Below are 22,822 nucleotides of genomic sequence, written 5' to 3' on the forward strand. Positions count from 1 at the left end.
TTTTTTTAAAAAAATTAGGGATTGCAAGCTGCTTTGTGGAGGAAGTTCCTCAAAAAGAAGAGCATATACTGTATTTTTTTTCAATAAAAACATAACATCAATGTAGGCTCCCCAGCATGAACTTGAACCCTGATGGTGCATTGCAGCAGGTTCCCTGCTGGGGACATTTTTTCTCCAACATGTGGGAAATGGTATAGTAAGCAACTGGGATCCACTTGAGAAGGCGGGGCTAACAAGTGTATATCCACTCTCCCTCTCGTTGGCCCTTCCTCATGGGCCCTGGCAGTAACTACACTTGCTATTTCCCCAATTGCCATCTGATATAGTTATTTTAGTTGGCTTCACTTCTCCCTTCCTTTGCTTGATATCCAAAAGTGCTGAATGACTGGTTTATACAAATAAAAATAAGATTCTGACAAAAGCCATGTGACTCCGCTCGACAGACAAAAAAGCAGAGAAGCTGAGAGTTCTTCTCTCTGAGCTGGAGGTAACTTCAGCTCACATAAAACCCTTGCCAGCAAGAGGTTCCATAGCCGGATGTGACTTAATGATACCTCAATTGCATTTTCATCCCTGGATCCCAGGGAGCTTTAGCTCTGATTCTGCCAAGCCCATTAACCATCAGCCGAACGACAAGGTGTGGGCTGCCGCTGCTGGCGATCTGGGCTTATGGTGGAACTGGGAGGCCATTCGATGAAGATGAAGAGGCAGAGGCACAAACTCCTTACCTCAATTGCTTCCCTAAACCTTCAGCAGTCGCTGTGGTGATCCATCTTCTCCCTGTGATTAGCACATAAATTACCTCCAGTGGTCTGAAACACTTCAATTATTCAGAGTAGTTTTAGCATCCTCTGTAAAGAGTGAGCGAAGAAGGAATAAAGAGAGGCAAGTCAAAAAGACCAAGAGAACCCAGGAGGAACCCACTTATCAAAGGACGTGATGACCTCTCGGGCTGCACAGCTTCTGATTCTTCTCATGCTGAGCCCTCTTTGAATTCGTCCTCTGAGGTCATTTCTGCATAGGGAATTGTCTGGATCTCAGACATGCACCTTCCCTCCGCACCATTTGTGGCAAGCTGTGTGGCAGGTATGCACACAATCTGTAAGATTCCCAAACCTGACAAACAAGGAGAATCTCATGTTGGTTTGCCCAAGGTACATGGCTGCAGGAACATTGTATGTGTGGGAAAGCCCACGCCACATAATTCTGCCACTTCCTGGTAAGCAGTTCCTGTGTTCTTCCTTGCATATGGGGACTGCCGGTGTGCACAGAGCAGCACATGAATGTGAAAGAGAGATAACGAAGAAGTCTTTGCTCAGTCTTGGAAAGAAGTTGAAGGTTGGAGCCCTGAGGTAACTAGGCACAACCTTCTGGGAAGCTACACCTCCTTCAGTAGTCCTCAAGAGCAAAAGTCCTGTCAATCTAAAGAATCATGGGGCAAATTATGGTGTGGCACCACTCCAGATGTTGTTGGACAACAACTTCCATCACCCCTGACCATTGGCCATCCTGGCTGGGTTTGATGGTAGTTGTATCCTAACAACAGATGGGTGGTCACTGGTTATCTCCCCCTGCTTTGCAGCCTGGCTCTTCACACATTTACTCAAAAGAACCAATGTGGTGTAATGGTTATGGGAGACCTGGATTCAAATCCCTGCTCAGTCATGAAGCTCACTTGAGCCTCTCGGCCTGACCTACCTCACAGGGTTCTTGTGGGGATTCAGCGAGGAGGGGTGGAATCATGTATGCCACCTTGAGATGCGTGTTGAAAAGGATAGAATAGAAATGCAATAAAGAAATAGATAAGCCCCACTGACTTCAGTCTGGTCTATCACCACATAAACATGCATAGCATTTAATTTACTTGCACTCATTAAGCAGTTAAAAGTTTGCTGCCCCGTTTAGCAAAGGCTCAGCAATGTATAGCAAGTTTGTTCCCGCAGGATGGAGGATAGGCTGGGGCAGTTTCTGCGTTTTAACAATGCTTTTTAATAGCTCCAGAGGACTGCCTGAGCAGCTGCAGTCATGTTTGTGCTACTTCTTAAGATATTCAGGTGATGGATTGGAAGGAACTGAGGTGGATGGGGGTTTATGCATTGAAATTAATAATAAATAAAGTAGCGCACTGACTAGCAGACCAAGGAAATTGTCAGAGCGCGCGCACACACCAAGGATATGCTGAGCGTGCTGTTCTTTGACGGACTGGGTACATTGAAGGCTGCCATGCTGATCAAGCATATTTCTGAAACCAAGGCAGCTGTTGACCAGCCCGAGGTCACATTGCAGCTCATGGTGGGAAGTGCTGGCAGCACTGGACACAAAAATTGGGGCATGGGTGGGCATTGACGGGGCAAGCACATTTTGAGGGGATGGGGAAATCAGCTTTGTCCCACCTGAACATTCCCATTGATTTAGATTTAGCTGACTTTCAAGTCAATGTGCTTAAGATTGAAGCCATTTTTAAAGCTCCAGTTTAAAGCTCTAGGGCACCCAGGTTTGAATTCCTGCTAAGCAACTAAGCTTACTGGGTGATCATGGGAAAGGCAGTATTTTTCAGACTAAACTAGTGAGGTTACAATAAGAGAACTGTGTATAAGCCACCACGGGCTCCTTGGAGAAAAGTCAGGGAACAAATATGTAGAAAAATGGTCTCCACATTACTCAATTTTTGTGTCACTTCCAATTCAGTTAGCTCATTAACAAAGATATTCTCTGGATACTTCCAGGGTTCCTGTATTAACTTGGGTCCAGCTATTCAAAAGCTCCTGAGCAGCACATCTCTCCCCCCCCCCTTACTGCATTACCTCATTTCTTTCTATATCTGACCCAGATTGCTTCCTGCAGTTGAAGAATCAGGTTGCCTTTGATTGACCTGGAAACAATCATGAGTTAGCAGCTTTGCTTCTTCCTTCAGCCCCCCTAAAAACACCCTGAATCTTAATCTGTTGTGCATTTTCATCCAAATCTCTTCAGCCTTTCTTTCACACACACTACAATAGCTCTGCGCAGTTCTGCTAAATTCAGTGTGCCAATTTGCGCACCCTGGAGATTTGACCTCATACTTTCCAGCCAACGCAGAGCCCATTGGGACCTATATTGATGGAGTGTGCAGCAGGTGTAGTTATTTTGTGTAGCTGTCACAGATATCTAGCTGGACATCAAACTAGTGGAGTCCAATTACTGAAGCTTTGCAGCAGGTCTGTTAGAGTCTCCACGCCAAAGCAGTGTTCTAAACACACATACTTGATGGCACCAATATATGTGGGGCTTATTTGAAAGTCTAAATGTTAAGATTTGTATATGTGCTGTAAGCTGCCCAGAGTGGCTGGAGAAACTCAGCCAGATGGGTGGGATATAAATAATAAAATAATTATTAATTATAAGGTTTGACACATATAAGCAGATTCATCAGAGGACTAGTTTCCCTCTAAATTAATTGCCTTATTGTGTATTTGCATCTTAGTATTTTCTAGTTACCAGAGGGTTTGTGATCTAGATGGTATTTAAAATATGGGTCTTATGGCCTAGGGAACATCAGCATGTTCGGGATGGTTTGAAGTATCTGCATCCAAAGCAAGAACAGGGAACCTCCAGATGTGGCCCTACAGTTGTTGTTAGACTCGATAACTCCTATCAGGCCCAGCTGGTGAGGGACCAATGGTCAGGGACGATGGGAGTTATAATCCAACATCTGCAGGGCCACAAGTTCCCCATCCCTGATCTAAAATAACAACAAGAACAACAACTTATGTGTTAGCTGAAAGACTAACAGGTTGGTTTTAGCTTAAGCTTTCATGAACTGCAATCCAATTCCTCAGATGCATTAATGCACCTGTTGCTTTCAAACCAAATAATTCAACCTGATCCCATATATGGCAGGAAAGTGGTGCCAGTGCCAAAACCATATTGACCAACAATACAATGTAGGTACAGTTCTCCACACACACTGGCACCTTTGGAGTCACTTTTGACTGGACTTAACTGTCTAGGGGTCCTTTACCTTTACCTTTCCCCACATGCTTTGGCATTAATGGAAGAAGCATGACCATGAGTTTGGACCACCCAATCTCATCTTGGTATGCCTGCAATGCCATTGTGATACTAACTGCAATACTAACAGCCATTTCCCTTAAATTCCACACAATAAAAACGCTTTTAGAAATTGTGGTTGTTTCATCAAGTTGGGAGCAAAAACATCAGCGTGTAGCTCAGATGAAGCCATGGGGCAGCAATCAGAAAAGCTCTGAACAACCAAGTACAAATCAGTCACTGATGAGTGTGGGCATGGAGTTAAAGGGGGAAAATGCAAGGATTATTCTTGAGGTTGGGGAGGGGGAGAGAGGTTGAATTAAGAAAGAGTATCTTGGTGCAACAGGTGATCACCTCAACCCTCATATGGTGTGTATATGTGTATGTGCACACACACACACAAGGGGCCTGCCCCCCCCCCCATTTGCTCTGCTCCACTGGCCCAACACCAGGCACATTCTTCATCATCGCTCTACAGGAAGCCTGCAGAGAAAGAATGGATTTCTGTTGTTGTTGTTGTTGTTGTTTAGTCGTTTAGTCATGTCTGACTCTTCGTGACCCCATGGACCAGAGCACGCCAGGCACTCCTGTCTTCCACTGCCTCCCGCAGTTTGGTCAAACTCATGCTGGTAGCTTCGAGAACACTGTCCAACCATCTCGTCCTCTGTCGTCCCCTTCTCCTTGTGCCCTCCATCTTTCCCAACATCAGGGTCTTTTCCAGGGAGTCTTCTCTTCTCATGAGGTGGCCAAAGTATTGGAGTCTCAGCTTCAGGATCTGTCATTCCAGTGGGCACTCAGGGCTGATTTCCTTAAGAATGGATGTGTTTGATCTTCTTGCAGTCCATGGGATTCTCAAGAGTCTCCTCCAGCACCATAATTCAAAAGCATTTCTGTAGATTATAGCAACTCCCCTTCCTCAAACTGCAAGTCTTCTCTGCTGCAGTGGGCATAACTGGAACAGGCCAGCACCACCCTGCTCCCCGACCCACATATTAATTAGGCAAGCCAGGTCAGCCTCCTCATCCAACCAAACACTAAGAAACTGCCCTGGCATGCAGCAGCTGAGGGCTGACAGGCAGAGGAACTTCCTTGTTTTGGGGAAGGGCCAATACAGTGCACAGTAGAGCCCCCCACATCTGGCTTACGCCTCTCTCGCATTCCTTCACCTAACCAGAATCACAGAAAAAGGCATTCCCCCCCCCCAACTAAGACCTTTTCTGAATGCAGCAGCGACACCATTTTAGAACATACACGACACTGTAAAACCAAGGTTATTACTTCTATGGAAAGCATGCCTTCGATGGAGTGATTAGGTTGGTTTTGTTTCCACAAATATTTTTTTTTAAATTGCACATATCTGCTTTTGTCTGCTTGCTTGGGAGCTGAAGCTGACTTTATTTTTATTTATAAAATTATGCTTACTTACAGGCCATTCAAATTGTGATCCAGGCACTGAGACCAGCCTGCCGGTGAGTACCCACTCTTCTTACGCTAGAATCTCATTCTGAGTATTCATGGTTCCATGGCTGCACTATCACAATAAATAGGGGAATGTGTCTGTGAGGAAGGCACACTGACATGTCTGTGCTGTTTTACTGAACCTGTGGAGGAACCGTATGAAAGAGGCATTTTCCTCTGCCCCCAGCATAAGTATCTCATTATGAAAGTGCATACTCATTAAAATATCATCCATAATTGAAAGCATATTTTTCCTTAAACCTCCAGGCAGCACCCTTACCATATTCCCAAACTTCTTGGATTTAATTAAAAAGAAATCTTACCTCCTTTAAAACTTGTTTGAGCTAGGTTATGTTGAGATCAGTTTCTCATCTCATCAGTTTCTCATGGAGTTTTTAGGTACCATACATAGAAGTTTTATCAGGCTGGTTCTTCAGGAGAGTTTGTTGGAGAGCAGCAGGAAATGAATGGACCTCAGGACTAGGAGTGGGGAAGAATGAGGTAAAGTGTAGAAGAACATCAGTATATCCCACTTGGTGAAAAAGTGATGTTTGTATTTTGAAGGCCTATTTAAACAATACAGCTTTCGGAAGACCCCTAAAAGGAGGCAAGGGTGGTTAAAGCACATTTAACACACAATTCAGTGCACATTTAACACACAATTCAGCACACTCGGCTTCCCCCAAAGAATCATGGGAATTGTAATTCATGATCACAGAGCTACAAACCCCACTAGCTTGTTCTGAGAGACCACCAACACTTACAAATGCCCAGGCATGAACAGATTATATTAATATATTTCTTCACCGGGTTGTTACGTAGACTGGTATAATATGTGATTTAGCCTCCACCATTTCCCTATGCAGGCAATTACACTGGATCAAGAATAGGGGAACTGTGACCCTCCAGATGTTGTTGGGCTGCAAATCCCAACACCCTGTTCATTGCCCAACCATATCAGGAGGGCCACAGGTTCACCATTTCTGCCGTAAACAATGCTTTTTTTTATTACACACACGCACACACAAATCTAGTCATCTGCCTTTCCTCTTCATTTGTATTGTCATCCTGCTGAATATTTGCAGACAGCTGTTTTTTTTTTCCAAAGGGACGTGGGTGGTGCTGTGGTCTAAACCACAGAGCCTAGGTCTTGCTGATCAGAAGGTCAGCAGTTTGAATCCCCGTTACGGGGTGAGCTCCCATTATGCGGTCCCAGCTCCTGCCCACCTAGCAGTTCGAAAGCATGTCAAGTGCAAGTAGATAAACAGGTACCATTTACTAACATTGTACCGGATAACATATCACGGCTTTCCTTGTAACAATTATCTGAAGCAAAGGTAGATCCAGATCCCAAAACTCCTCTCTGAAGCGTTTCCTTCATCCTAGACAACTGCTCAGCTCAGCTCTTTAACTCTTGCTTTGTTATGGTAACGTCGCAAAACTGGGATATGAAGCCAGGCTGCCTATCATTGTTGGGGCAGGAAGAGTAGCCTCGGCCAATGCTTTTGGAGAGAAGAGGGAGGCTCAAGCTCCAATCACACTTATATGGGAGCAAGCCCATTTGAATGCAGTGGGGTTTGCTTCTGTGTAATGATTTATAGGCTCCAACAGCACATGAAAGCTTTTTTTGCTGGGAGCGGCTGCTGGATTCTATAAAAGAGGCAATAGCTGTGAAACCTACTGATTTATAGACATGAAGAAGAAAGGAAAGCAAACCCTTTCTGAGAGTGGGGTTGGAAAATATTTTTATGCCATATGTGGCTGCAGATGGGGGACTAATAATAATAATAATAATAATTTATTTCTACCCCGCCCATCTGGCTGGGTTTCCCCAGCCACTCTGGGTGGCTTCCAACAGAAGATCAAAAATACATTAAAACATCAGTCATTAAAAACTTCCCTAAAGAGGGCTTGTTTTGTTTAGGCTTTAGCCAGTTTTGTTTAGGCTATAAAGGTGATCCCAAGTACTTCCTTGAACAAGGTTCAGAGGCAAATAAGAAGCCAAGGCAGTATTCCCAAGTATTCTGTTTAGGTGGGCTGGGGAGATCCTATGCATCAGCTGTAGCTTCCAAGATTGTCCTCGGGGGTACATAAAGTAATTCAAATGTCAGATTAAAGTTACATGTCAGTGGGAATATCTGAATCAGGGTAGCATATGATTTAGAAGCTGAAGCTGTGGTTGGAATCAAAAGGAACACATATGGTTAGGGATGTGATAGGGTTAGGAATGCAGTGCATTATATTTGCAGTTGACACAGCTGCTCCGTCACAGAAAGGGAAGCTGAGTCCCTCCATTTCCTGATTACCTGTCCCCTTTCTTTTGATCTTGAGGCCCTCTATGTACAACAGAGACTCTTTCTGCAACAACCCATATAACTTCAAATCACCAGACTGGGATCCAGGAGCTAGGTTTGGGCTAGAGGCCATAATCACCCCAAGAAGACAGGGCACTAAGAGAAAAGTGGGGGAGGGGATGCAGTTATCATACACCACCCTGCAGAGCCACAGGCAAGACAACTAAGAATTACATAGGAATATAAGATGATCCTGCCGGATCAGACCAGTGGTGTATCTGGTCCAGAATCCTGTTCTCACAGTGAACCAGATGACTGTGGGAAGCCTGGAATCTGGTGCCACTATGCAGGTTGACGGAGTGGAATATGATTCCACCTAAAGTTAGCAAACTCTCTGCTTTTAGCTCCAAAGACTTCCACATCACCAGCATCTCAGGACCTAACTCCAGTATACTAACAGCAGCATACTCTGTCAGACATGCAAAGCAGCCTCTAGGGTTTGTAGAGCTGACTATACCCATTGGTGCTAGTTCTTGCCATACTAAACCAATCACCAACATTAACCTCCCCACCCGCCCGCCCAATAAGCAGCTTTGTTTGTTTTCTCTTTGTTTTCATTTGCATCTTACCATCACACAGTCTGGTGTGCCATTTGGCTTCCTGAAAATCCCAGCTTTTGGGTAGGCAGTGATGTGATAAAATATGGTAGGCAGATGATCTTTTCCTACAGAGACGAACCATAAATGATGACAAAGAAGACAGAACACATTCCCAGAGTGAGCATTTAGTTATATTTATTGGCTCATCCATTTAAGGCCAAGCAAAAGCAGAGAGGCTTGAATTCTGTCTCAGAAAAAGGCACTCAGTCATCTGCAACAGTCTTACTCTAATTTCCCATGTAAATGCCATCACAGTAGCACACGGAGCAGGGCAAGGCATCATTAATTTCAGAAACTCTCTTGCTTGAAGAGTCAAGGCAATACTGAACATGAGGAAACAAAGCTCTGAATTAAGGTCTTCCATATTAACAGGCTCCCAAACACCAAGATTGAAAAACCCAATAAAAGACATTTTATTTATAAATATTATTATTTATTGAAAGCATTATTTTTTTTACCCTGCTCTTCACGTAAAAAAGGCTATCGGAGCAGCTAACAAAAATGTAATCTAAAGAAACACAACACTCAAGGAAAGGGGATTGGGAGAGAGGAGCAAAAATACTGCTATGGATTTTGTGGGTACCCTGACTCCCCCATGTTGTGGGTGCCCTGACCCCCTCTAGATTCCTGGGTGCTAGTGTTTGATCAGTGCTTTGAGAATGTAGATGAGCTGACAGCTGTTTGATAGTGTAAAAATGCCTGCCAACCTTTTTCTGCATCAGGGTATCGCCAGGAAATATGCCATCAAGGGGAACAAAGGCTGATGATGGCCAGTCATCCACTCATTGGGGAAGTCATGAGGATGACAGGGTTAAGCCTGTGTGAGACAGGGAGGGGTGGGGCTCCTCCTCCTGCTGTGTGTGTTATTGCGCAGGGAAAGAAAAGGTTGAGGGTTTCAGCTTGGATGACGTAGACTGAAGGGAAATTGTGGCATTTTGCGAAAGGTTTGAAAAGTGGGGGAGAATTGGGGGCCACAGAACTCTTGGCCGCCTGGCTAGAGCAGGGTATAACAAAGGGACAGGCAGCATGACTGGTTCCTCTGTTTGTAGACCTAAGCCTGCTGCTCGTAAGAAAGGAGCAAAGATAATAATGAGTTGTGAATGCTCTGAACTCTCTCTCTCTCTCTCTCATATCATATAGACACAGGTTGTCAATATGTGTAAATAAACCACGTAGCATAAAGACACTACAGTCTCCATTGTGCCTAATTTCCAAAGGAAACCCCAGTTAAGTGCCAAGACCCCTGGAATCTCGCACCAATCCTGGAGATTGGGGTGACCCTAACAGTATTATAATGGTTGGCTTTGTTGCCCAGAGGGCTAGAATTATACATACTATGTACTGCACCTGTTCTCCTTATTTGCTGGCTTGCTCTTCTTTTCTTTCTTCCATTTTGCTGTGCTTCTTCTCCTGCTGCTTTGTCTTCATGAGTTCAAGTTTAATCTGATTCTTTTCACTTCCCTCAGGGCAAGATGGTTCCTCAGAAGCCCCTTGGGTGGCGGTTAGGGGAAGGAGGTGCTGCCACTGGGAGCTGGTGATCATACAATTCAACTAGTGCTTCAGTTTGCATGTGGGCAAAACCAATAGTTCTGGATAGGGTTATGGGGAACAAATTTCAATTCGGTTCACCTACCACATTTGCACTTCCCAAAACAAAATGAAATGCAGCCATCAATCAAAAGTCACACTACTGAGAATTTTCGCAAAATGAAATGCAGCCATCAATCAGAATTCATGCTACTCCAAATTTTGCAATGCAGCTCTCTTACCAAAGAGAATATTCATAAGTGTGGGGTGAGTATTGTGTGGCCGCTGTAATGGTGCTAGTTCTGCTGGTTGAAGTGGTCTGGTGGGCCAATAAACTGCTACGAAACCGTTAAGGGCTTCATACACCAATAGTAACACCTTGAACTTGATCCTGGCATGGGATCCATGGTGCCAAGCAGGAATGGCAGGATCTGTCAGAGGAGGAGCCCAAGGTAAGGGGTGGAGTTAGCTCAGTCAGGGATATGGATGAGGACCCTACCCATGGATATCAGATGTCTCAGAAATGGAGGGGGAGCTAATTGAGTCGGTCCCCACCTCATCTCCTGAGAGTGAAGTTCCCATGGTAGCTAAGGAACCGGTTGGTCAATTGGAGGAGCCAAACAGGTCAGAGGGAGAATTGGACGCCCTAAGGATGCACCACGATCAGTGCAGGTGTGAGCAGACTCAGCACCCCTCCCCCCTAGGAGCACATGATCGTAAGTTCAGTCTTGCTCGCTTGTAAATGATGGGCCCCACCTTGCTTCTTTAAAAGTAGTGCAGAGTGTGTGTGTGTGTGTGTGTGTGTGTGTGTGTGTGTGGTGTTAGGACATTTTTGCAATAATAATAATAATAATAATAATAATAATAATAATAATAATAATAATAATTTATTTATACCCCACCCATCTGGCTGGGTTTCCCCAGCCACTCTGGGTGGCTTCTAACAAAATATTAAAATACAATAGTCCGTCAAACATTAAAAGCTTCCCTGAACAGAGCTGCCTTCAGATATCTTCTAAAAGTCTGGTAGTTGTTTTTCTCTTTGACATCTGGTGAGAGGGCGTTCCACAGGGCGGGTGCCACAACCGAGAAGGCCCTCTGCCTGGTTCCCTGTAACTTTACTTCTCACAGTGAGGGAATTGCCAGAAGGCCCTCAGTGCGGGACCTCAGTGTCTGGGTGAAACGATGGGGGTGGAGACGCTCCTTCAGGTATACTGGACCGAGGCCATTTAGGGCTTTAAAGGTCAGCACCAGCACTTTGAATTGTGCCCGGAAATGTACTGGGAGCCAATGTAGGTCTTTCAAGACTGGTATTCTAGATCCCATTGATGTGTCCAATGAACCTTGTAACCTGTATCCTGAGCTGAGGCAGAGATCATTTGCTGATTTCTTTAATAAAATTAAAATTCTGTACTAACTGCAGTTTCCAGGTCAAGTGCAAGGGAAGCCCCACATAAGGTATGTTGCAGTAATCCAGTTTTGAAGTCAGCAATGCCTGAACTACCAAGCTCCCTTATTCCAGGAACTTTCAAAGCTGCTGTACCAGGCTCAGCTCCTAGCCACTACCTGGTCTTCTAGTACCAAAGCTGGATCTAGAAGCACCCCCAGACTGTGTACCTGCTCCTGAGTGCTGTCCCCATCTAGGACCCATTGCATTTCAGCATGGGATGAGCATGGTTCCTCTGTATATTTGTAATTCCTCAACTAAAATATTGAGACCCCTGTGGGCTGGTGGGGAAAGCTGCTTGAAAAATAGGATCAAGTCTATCCTTTGGCTCTTTTGATCATATAAAGGGAAGTATGAAATAGATTTTTAAATGGATTCATGCCTCCAGCATTATACATAAGGACTAACAGGATTTGTTATGCGGAATGCAACACAAAGGACTGAGTCTTCCCTTTTCACCTTTGATTCCCATGCTTTGTGTATAACATTCATTGTTGCAGCCAGACGGCATGAGCTACTTATGGGGACCATGTGGCGAGGCTCCTGGGATATTGGCTTTCTCTAGATAGCTGTCTCTGAGGGCATAGTACTGGGGACGTAGTTCCTAAGATGTAAAGGTAGAAATAGGGACAAAGGGGAGAAAAGAATAAGAGAAAAGAAGTGAAAAGGAGCCAATCATCAGGGCTGCAGTAACACCATTGATGGGAAAGCTACCCTCAACCTCTCCTTGCATCCTGGGTACAACAGGGTCTGGGTTTAGGTGATGCAAGCATGGTCTCTTTCCTACTATATTTATATAAAAGTATATACTTTTATATAAATATATACCACTTTATATAAATAACCGAAAACGGATTGCACAAATGGAACAAAACGCCACCAAATAGCAGATATGAAAACTGTAAACATGAACACAAAAGGAGCAGAGTCGAAACCTTTAAAGCCATGCAGAGGAGGAATGTTTGCACTGCCTGCCTAAACACCACCAGGGATGAGGCTTTAATGATTCTTTGCCTTCATTGATCCAATTGCAGAGACATTGCCTTGCTTCATTCGTGGACTTATTATGGATGAAGAGGAACAGACTGCAATCACTTTGGAGGGGCAATGTGCCCCTGCAGATGGATCACCTGTTTATTTAGCATTCTTCCTGGTTTGCTTGTACAAAGCTTACGTGGTGGTCCGACTGTCTCCAGTCTTCATTCAGCATTCCTTCTGATCTGTTTACGAGGCAGTTGCAGGAGCATTCATCCTGCACCCGTCCTTTACATGTATTCCAGCTAGTCGTTCTTTTCCATTCATTTCCCCATCACTTTTCAAACCACAAAAAGTCTCTCTCTGTGATTTTTAAAGTGGATTTGTTGTGCTAGAGCAACAGAGACCTTTAATCGGCTTTAAATGCACCAGCCTAGATTTCTGGTATACGAAAGGCAGGCTAGAGGCACCTGTTAGGTGGGCAAAAGGCATCTGTGGCCATCGGGCACACTATGTGGTCCCCGCTTGAGAATCAGTGGCCTGGGGAAAGAATGTGGCATTTGATCTCATTTCCCATCATGTTCAACTCAGATAATGGGTGCTTAGTTGGGTGTGTGTTTGGATTGGAGGAGGGGAAACAGTCTCGGGGAACTGTTTTCTTTCCACAAGATAAAATGCCTTCGATAAATCCCAGATATCTTTGGGGGTGAGCATGGTTTTTATCACACAAAACCAGGCAGCAGCGGGCCATCCCAAGGTAGCCTTGTGATTTTCATGAACGTGGCTTGTATGAAAATTGAGTCGACGAGCAGCATAGCTCGGAAAACCCCAGTGCTTGTGACAGATGGCAGCAATTCTGAGGATTCATAAATGGCGGTAATTAGGGCTATTAATACTGCTCTATCTCATGGGGGGGGGGCAAGCAAAGCATTCCCCACAAATGTCTGCAAAGCAATATGACCTTTGAGGACAAAGTATGTCAGGAAGGGCACATGCTTATTCATGCTGGTGCAAATCTTGTCATAAATTCATCTCAAATGGCTGGCCTTGAAGCAGTACCAACAAACTATCTTTTACATTATATTCCAGTGGATTGTACCGAGCCCCAAAGCCCTAAAGTTACTTATTTATAAGGTTTGTATTTCCACATGCAATCTCAGGGCTACCTAAAGTACAGTAAAACAAAATACACTTTATAATGCAACCCATCCTCCTCCCACTTAGGTCCCCCTTCAGCCACTGAGCAGCCTTGAATCATCTTGGCTTCCTTAGCCTCAGCTTAGTTTGTCTCAGGGCTCACCCTAGCATGGCCAAGTGAGAAAAAAGAACAGGGCTCCTGTACCTTTAAATCATGGTTGTGTGCTTGTTTTCAGCCAGAGGGCCACATTCCCTTTTGGATAACATTCTGGGGGCCGCCTGCCACTGGTGGATGGGGCCAGGGGCAAAGCAACAAATGTGAATTTTACCTGTAGGCTGATTTCTACACACTCACCCCTCCCTTTTATCATCCACTCTCAGACCCTCCAAGTGTCCCTATTTTCCAGGGACGTCCCTGATTTGGGGAAGCCATCCCCATTTCTGATTTGATCATGGAATGTCCCGCTTTTCCTTAGGACATCCCATTTTCATTGGAAAAACGTTGGAGGGTATGGAGTTAATGAACTCCTGAGCTGTCTAAAGGCAATCCTGTATAGGGAAGGGTTTTTTTTTTTTAATGTTTAATGTTTTTATATACGTATGTTGGAAGTTGCCCAGAGTGGCTGGGGCAACCCAGTAAGATGTGTGGGGTATAAATAGTACAATTATTATGGAACGGGACATCCCTATTTTCATCAGAGAAATATTGGAGGGTACGCAAAAAGAACTCAAGGAGGGTGGAAAGCATGCTTGGTGATGGATGTGACCTGCCTACTGGACCTCAGGCTCCTCATCCCTAAGCTACACCTTCCAAAATTCCTTCTTCTACACAGCTTTTAAAAGTGCAAAGGGCCAGCCCTCTTCTCCACCCAGCCACCCTAGCTCACCATGCTCAGGAGTTCTGTATGAGGGATGTCATTGCCTTGTGTGGTGTAGTGGTTAAGAGCGGTAGACTCGTAATCTGGTGAAGTGGGTTCGCTTCCCTGCTCCTCCACATGCAGCTGCTGGGTGACCTTGGGCTAGTCACACTTCTCTGAAGTCTCTCAGCCCCACTCACTTCACAGAGTGATTGTTGTGGGGGAGGAAGGGAAAGGAGAATGTTAGCCGCTTTGAGACTCCTTCGGGTAGTGATAAAGTGGGATATCAAATCCAAACTCTTCTTCTGCTTCTTGTGGAGATTCTTGGTTGACAACAGGATATTGGGCCACATTTACAATATTTATTTAGCATGTTTAGCAGCAAATGGTCCCAGGGCACAAATGCATATAACATGAAAAGCATACTTAAGAATATTTTGAAGGCTAAACTACATAGAACATGGTGTCATACATAAAACATCAGTTTTTAAAAACTACATGGCAGCAGGGAATGAATAAAGCAAATTCTGTCAATCAGCATTAAACTTCACCCCTCCCGGAAGTCTGGGAATATGAATAATGCCATAAACAAGGAGCCACCACAGAGAAGGCCTTGCAACACACTCGTGTCCTGTGGATCCCATTTGGTGAAGGGACCACAAGTAGGACCTCCTCTGCTGATCTTAATGCATGGGCTGATGTCCCCTTGTGCTAATAATACAACAGGGCTCTGCTAAATTAATGAACATTCCTCTCTTTATTTTACTGCAAAACCAAAGTCCTTTTACACTGGAATAAAATGAATTGAAACAGGAACTGGAAAAGTATGCATTTACAATTGAAGCCAATGTCACTCATGCTCAGAGGAGACCCTTTGAAATCAACAGGCTTCAGTAACAAATGCATTTCCATGGATCTGCTTTGAATATTACTTAGCTGGGTATCACCCAATGAGTTTATTCTTAGAGCAGAATCATAGAATCTTAGAGCTGGAAGGGACCTAGTCCAATCCTCTGCAATGCAGGAATCTCAGCTAAAGCATCCATGACAGATGGCCATCCAACCTCTGCTTAAAAACCTCCAAGGAAGGAGAGTCCACCACCTTTCTTGGGAGTCTGTTCTAGAATGCCAGGGCCAGCAACATAGCATCCTTGGGCATCTGCAGCACCCCAGCAGGCCCCGCCCATGAAGTCTGTCCAATATATCTCTAGGCCGGCGCTAGCCACCATTTTAATTTCCTACTAAATCCCTGCCTCTGGTAGTAGGTGAGGCCCTACTGGAGGCCCTCAAAGCGCCCTGCAGACTGCTCAAACAGGAGTTGACACTGGTTTAACAAAAACACTTTAAATTCATCCTTCTAGTTAACATGACACAACATTGCCTTGTAGACAAGCTTTAAAAGAAAGCCCAAAAGTCATTTAGCAATCAGTGATGGGCGGAAATGGATGGGAATTGTTTTGCTTTAGCAGAAAGAGACTTAAAAATGGGGAAAAGTACCACCCCTAACTGCTGCTTCTCAAGTGCTGTCCCTGAGAGGCTGTTAGGGCATCAGTGCAGCCCTTCCATAATCAGAGCAAGAAATGAAGTGTCTTCACAAGCAATTTAATCCATCTGCTCAGTGGGGAAAAATAAAAGGCGGTTACAGTGTTTTCTAATTAAGAAGTTAACCACCTCCACAGCTGAATAGGCCCAGGCTGGCGCTACCCTGCAGGTCCTCATCCTGCAAGCAATCAGCTATGTGATGAGTCTGGAAAATCCTGTCACATAGCTTGCTGGATGCCTTGCACTCCCCTTGATGTTTCGCTACCCTTCCTCTTCGTATTGTGTTGACATTCATCATTCGCCTTCCTTGGAAAAATCCATTACCATGCAGGAGCAGGTGGCTTCCAATGTATGCTGTGATGTGTATCACATAGCAGAGCTCAGATGGGGTTAGGAGTTGGGAGTTAGTGTGCTGTTGTGGCTGAGGGTGTGATCTGTACTCTAGGAAGACCTTGGTCCAAATTGCATCTTGGCCATTCAACCCGTTTTCAGCAACTTGCTCATGAAATATGGGGATAATGTTAGCCTACCTTATAGGACTGTTGTAAGGGATGTTGAAATACTGTAGTGTAAAAGATGCTAAACCACCATCACGTATCAGGGATCCTGTAATTGACTCCTGCACTTTAGATTCTGCACAGTGCAGGCGTTTGGAATTATTGATCTCCAAGGTCCCTTCCTATTCTCTTATTCTACAGGTAAGCCCCCATGTTTGAATCAGTGAGAGTTTATGTCTCCCACAGCACCAAGAAAGTATGGGAATATAAAAAGGAAAGGAGAAATGTCATGCCATGTGTGCAATAAATCTGTATGTTTTTAAAGGTGCCATGGGATACCTTTGTTTTATGTCTTAGCCACTCTTGGTGCAGCCCAGATGTAGACCACCCCCCATCAATGTTCAATACAGTGGGGTGCATCTTAGACAGACAATCCCAAAAGACAGAGCCAATTGTAAGTGCTCAAAGAATGGGACACAAAGTTGCTGCTGTGTTTGTACCTGCAATACTGTACTGCCTAATTTAAAACTTCGTAGCAGTTATTCCTAGTGTGCTGGGAAAGCAAATATGGTGAGTTGTATTTAATTTCTATTTAAATTCTAGTAATTATGTATATATCTGCATATATACATATAAATCAGCACATGCAAATTGCATGCTCTCTTTTGTCCTCTTTTTCTGGTGATGCAAAGCCTCCTTTTTTGGCAGCGCATGGGCTTCTTACTTGTGATCAGTATAGACCTCTATCAGACTCAATGAACATATGAAGCTGTCTGAGTCAGGGCATTGGTCCATCTAGGAAAGTGTTGTTTACTCAAAATGCATTTGCTCTCCAAGACCTTAGGCAGAGGTCTTTCTCAGATCTGGAGATGCCTGAAACTGCATTTATGATATTCTGTATGCAAACCATATTTTCCTGAGCAATCTATCGCCCCTCCCCAGGAAGACATTAATCTTGCTTAGCCTATAGGTCCTAACATCTGCACAATGGCACAGGCTGAGCAAAATACACCATGTTTGGAAGTTCCAGGAAGACTGTAGCTAAGAATTCTAGGCACTGAAAATCTCCCACATTAACCCAGATCTCTGCAATTGCAGTGAACCAGCTGAAGCAAATTATATTTGCATTGGTGTCTGCTAGCAATCCAGTATGCTTCTGTATGGAAAACCCTTCACTTGTCTTTAGACCATGTTGTTATCACTTTTTATCTTTGCCAACACTCCGTCCTAGTACAAATCTTTGCACATTTCTGCATGCAAAAATGGTTATTTATTCTAGAAATAAATGGAGATTAATTATTTTTTTTAAATGATGGATTTGCACATTGCCATCCATGTGTATAACTCAATCAACTTGATGTAGTATGTGGAAAAATACAGATCTGAAAATTCCTTTTGTATGTACATTATGATGTGGTATTGGAGGTCTATGAGTTATTTTTCTATGTCTCTTTTAGTGCACAGGGTTAGTAAAAGTAGGCGTAGAATTAAAGTTATACACACTGTGGGAAATTGCAGTCAAACATAACTATGCCTGAGAGCTAGTTAGTGTATGAAGGGGTTGGGACCACAGAGTTCTGTTCCTAGACTTAACTAGGTCACATTCCCTTTCCTCCATGAGTGTCTTTCTTTTCCTTTCTCTCTGCACCACTTTCTCTCTGGTTAAGTTTGCTCTCAAACTTAGAACACATGTTTGGAACTATATTCTGTATTTTCTTGCCAGTAAGAGTTTGCCTGTGTTCTCCTTGCAGATGCATGGAACAACACATGTATCAGACTTTTGAATCTGTAAGTAAAGCATTTTAAACTTAGAAGTGTGTGGTCTGTTCCTTGCAAAAGGAGTAGAAAGAGGGGAGCCTTGTAAATGGGATAAGGTAAGTCTAGTAACATATATTCCTAACACTATGCTGCTGCTTAACTTTTGTGAGTTTAAACTCTGCTTCTGGAGCTCTTTCCTGTTGGAAAGTCTGTTCATGTTTTGAATCCAGACAGCCAGCTGATTCTTAGTTATCCATCCCATACACGCAGGCCACTGGGATTCGTATATTTGCCTTCCCCACACACAACTGCACATGTAATCTCATATTGGGTTTTCATGCTTTGCAACTGAAATACCATTCTTTTCTTTGGCGTTTTTGGCTGTGCACTAAGGCAAGTGAGAACTTTTCCCCATTTTGCAAGAAGTACAAAGAAATTAACCTCAGAAGACTTATGAACTACAGGACTCCACTCCTGTAATTTGTTTCTTGTTAAATTTGTGGTGTAGGCTGAGGCAAAAACTAATGCCAGGCTTAATAAGGGAATCTTGTGTCTCTGAGATGAGAAAGACCTTGGCTAGAATCAATTAGCTAGTTATGATCAAATCAATGGCAGTTTGGAATGGCTTCTCCTGCTGCTGCTGTACATCTCGAGCCAGGCAGCTTTATAGCCTGACCAACTTCCTTATAGCATTAGCTACATTTCTTCCCCTTATTGCATTATCAATTATTTTCAGAAATCAATTGAAATCAATTTTTCTGGATGTGGAGGAGGATTGGAACAGACTGTCCCATTTTCAGAAGGCACTTGTGTGACACCCAGACATAGAACCTCTAAATATTCCTGCCTAATTACTTGCAATTTCAAGCACCTTATCCTAAATGGGAATTATTGTTCAGAGCAGAAATGTTGACCTTCTCGGTTCAGTGGCAGAGTACTTGCTTTGCATGCAGAATGGCCCAGGTCCAATCCCCGACATCTCCAGGTAGGGCTGTGAATGTCCACCTGAAATCCTGAAGAACTGCTGCCAGACTATACTTAACTAGATAGAGCAATGGTCTGACTCAGAATAAATCAGTTTCCAATGTTCTAACTTCAGTGAACAAAAGAACCTAGGGGACAATCCTTTGCATATACTCAGAAGTGTTTGTTACATTTGATGGGCCATACGATCACAGCCATGTAGACCAAGCCTAGGAAAGTTTTTATGGAAACATGGACACCTGAATTCAATAGGACCTACTCTCAGATGTGAACAGGACTGCACCCCTAATGTATCCACAGTGCTTGGCAAAAAGGATGGAAGACATTTCTCTTGCTTCACAGCATGTTTTACCACCTTGGGCAGTGGGAGGGCACAGCAGCCATCCAGTTGAAACCAGTGTTGGAAATCAGACCCAAGCTCCTTTCCTGCATTCACTCAGCAACACAGAACCTCCAGCAGGGGCGATAATGTGGATGTGTTGTGTAGTCCACTTGCTGCCCTCCAGATTTCTTGGCCTCCAACTTCCATCAACCCCAGCTAATGGCTAATGGTCAGGGATGGTGGGAGTTGTAATTTATGATACCTGAAAGCCACCACATTGGCTACCCAAGTTATAGTAATGTGGAAGCTTAGGTTCAAACAGAAGAGAAAGGTTCAAATTAAAGCTCAGACAACTGACCTAAGAGGATCTGGAGTTTTCATTATTTGTGAATCTCACTCTGCTATCATTTGGTATTGGGCAGACTGTAAATATTTTAATACTGTAAATTGTAAAATAGCAAAGTCGCTAAAAATTGTCAGTAACAGGCAAACCCACTGCTAAAGAAAGGCTGTTATTCCCAGGCAAGTAAAATTGTTTCTATTTTAGGATATCTTTTTCTTCCTGATAGTCAATTATCCCAACATAGATACGCATGCTGTTGATTTTATACACACATCATGACACACTAGTACCCCAACCTATGGTATTATTACTCCACTTACATAGCCTGCATGGTGTACTTTATACAGAAAAGTGGGATGTAAAAACATTCTTTTGTTTTTTAAAAAATCTGCTGGCAGTTTTTATAGCAAGAAACTGAAGTTATATGAGGCATGTGCCATGGACCCAGTTCTTGTGATGTAACATGTGGATAATGTGCTAAGAAGCAAGTTGACACACAAACATTTCATCACTCCCCTCTATGCTAAATTAAATCAGTGCTTGACAACATATAGCAGCGTGATTTTGCAAACCAGTTTATACTGAAGCATTTGACATTTTTATTTGTTTAAACTTTTGAAACAAAGTTATAAATTGTTTAAAGTGCAGTTTATAAATTCTTGAATAAAACAGTGTTTATGGCTCAAATCCTATGTACACTTACCTGGAAGTGTGCCAGCTAGAAGTAAGGTTACTTCTGAGTGCACATTGTGCTGTAAATCTTATTGTCCGATCTCTCAGCTGTGCTCCTAGTCCCAAATGTGTAGGGATAGCCCTAATTTAAGTTAACTATATAGAATTGTATTTTGCACATGCTCATAACGCTGTTGGTGAAATATGCACCAGAATATAAACCAGTTCCTTATAGCAGATCACACATTGCACTGGAGCAGAACTGTGATTGCATCAATTTTTTATATCTCACAATAAAAGAAATTGAATTCTCTGGACCATAACCTTTGTCAAGCTAGAGGGAGGAAAGGGGAAATGACTGCTGTTGTGCCCTTGTCTCTCTAACCCTGCGGGTAGGGAATCTCAGGTCTAGGGGGTAAAATGCAGCCTTCAATACTGTCTGTGGGCTGCCAGTCCCCTCTGAGTGCTTTTATTAGCTGGCGTAGTGGTTACAGTGTCGGACTAGGACCTGGGAGAGCAGGGTTCAAATCCCCACTTGGCCACTAAGCTCCCGGAGTGACCTTGGGCCGGTCACAGCCTCCCAGCCTGACCTACCTCACAGGGTTAGTGTAGGCAATAAATGAGGTGGGGGAGAACCATGTCCACGACCTTGAGCTCCTTGGAGGAAAAAAAGGAGGGCTATAAATGCAACAAATAAACAAAACAGTAGCGTCCTTGAACTCTGTCCAGCAGACAGAGGACAGGGAGGAGTGTAAACTACCCTACAGTACCAAAGTCATGTAGGGATGCGGGTGGCGCTGTGCGTTAAACCACAGAGCCTAGGACTTGCCGATCAGAAGGTTGGCGGTTCGAATCCCCGCAATGGGGTGAGCTCCCGTTGCTCAGTCCCTGCTCCTGCCAACCTAGCAGTTCGAAAGCACGTCAAAGTGCAAGTAGATAAATAGGTACCGCTCCAGCGGGAAGGTAAACAGCATTTCCGTGCGCTGCTCTGGTTCGCCAGAAGCGGCTTAGTCATGCTGGCCACATGACCCGGAAGCTGTACGCCGGCTCCCTCGGCCAATAAAGCGAGATGAGCACCACAACCTCAGAGTCGGCCACGACTGGACCTAACCTTAAATGCAATAAACAAAGAAAACAATAGAGTCCTTGAACACTGAGGATAAGGGAGGAGTGTAAGGGAGGAGTGGTACCTACAGTACCAAAGTCACGCTTATATTCGCTGCTGTGCCCCCTGCTGCCTCGAGCTTCACCCACCGCAGGGAAAGGCATGTGGCCCTCAGTAGCCCTCAGGGAGGCTCCAGGCGCCTGCTTTGCCTGCCCCGACTTGGCCCTCGCCCGGGGGAGGGGCTGAGGCAAGGCCGCCCCCCGACCCCCTCGCCCGGGCCAGGAGTCCGCCTTCCGGATTTCCCTCCGGGATCACCCAGCGAGGAGGGAGGGAGGGAGGGCCGGGCCCATCCGCGCTGTATGCAGCCGGATGTGAGAAGCATGACAATTGAGGCGGAGGGAGCGGGGCGCGCGGTGTGTGTTTGTACTACTGCAGAGCGAAGGAGGGAGGGAACGAGGGAGGCCCCGCCGCCGCCGCATCCGCCGCCTGGATGGGAGCTTCGCGAGGAGCCCAAGTTCTGCGGCGTCCAGCCTGGCGCTGAGAGGACTCCCGCCCGGCCGCCCACCGACCCACCCGGTAAGGCTGCGGCTCCTCGTGGCTTGTGGAGACCCCGCGCGAGGGAAGGAGGGAAGGAAGGAGGGAATCCCCCAGCAGTGCGGCTCCTCCTCGCCAGCAAAAGTGCAGCAGACCTCGAGCGCGCCACACACACACAAACACGCACTCGCTCTCTCCGTCCGCCTTCTGCTAAGTGCCTTGGAAAACTCGGAGGCGAGGCGGTGGACGAGGCGGCGTGGCCGGGGAATCCGGCGGGAAGGAGGGGGCCGGCCTTGGCGTGGCGTCCCCGGGAGTGCGGCAGGCTCTGCGGCGAAAGTTTGCAGGAGGCGGCAGAGGGCGGGCGGCCCGCGCTGCAGAAGGCGGCGGTGCCTTCGCTCGCCTTTTGGCGCCTCCCTGCTAGGCTTCAGACAGGGGCTCTTGCCGGAGAGGGTTTGGGGCTCAGCCCCAAATAGTGCCGCTGAGTGTATGCAGAGTGTTTTCCGGCCCCAGCCCCACGTATCCGCGCCTCAGCCCTCCTATTTTAGAAACGAAGCCGAGGCAGTAAACCCTGCAGCAGAAAAAAAATCAATGTGGGGCGGTCTTCAGTGGGTCATTTGCAAAAGAAGAGAGGTGTGCCTCGTCTCGAGCTGTCCGTTAGAAGCCATTGACACTGGGCGGGGGG

At 45.1% G+C, this 22,822-nt stretch overlaps 1 protein-coding gene across 4 annotated transcripts in view; it reads left to right on the plus strand.

Annotated features, from left to right (window-relative positions):
- The window catches only part of SYT2 (synaptotagmin 2), a 145,660-nt gene that overhangs the window by 52,913 nt on the left and 69,925 nt on the right, over positions 1–22,822 (plus strand). For 2 of the 4 annotated variants that reach the window (XM_081194747.1, XM_081194750.1), the window contains exon 2: positions 5,458–5,498. The exons of 1 other annotated variant lie outside the window; for it this stretch is intronic. The gene's annotated coding sequence lies outside the window, so the exon portion shown is untranslated. Of the gene's footprint in view, positions 1–5,457; positions 5,499–22,056; positions 22,183–22,822 lie in introns of those variants that run through there. One more of the 4 variants, XM_081194748.1, reaches the window with a different exon arrangement.

This window comes from Podarcis bocagei (genome assembly GCF_964188305.1).
Source record: "Podarcis bocagei genome assembly, chromosome: 5".
NCBI lineage: Eukaryota > Metazoa > Chordata > Lepidosauria > Squamata > Lacertidae > Podarcis > Podarcis bocagei.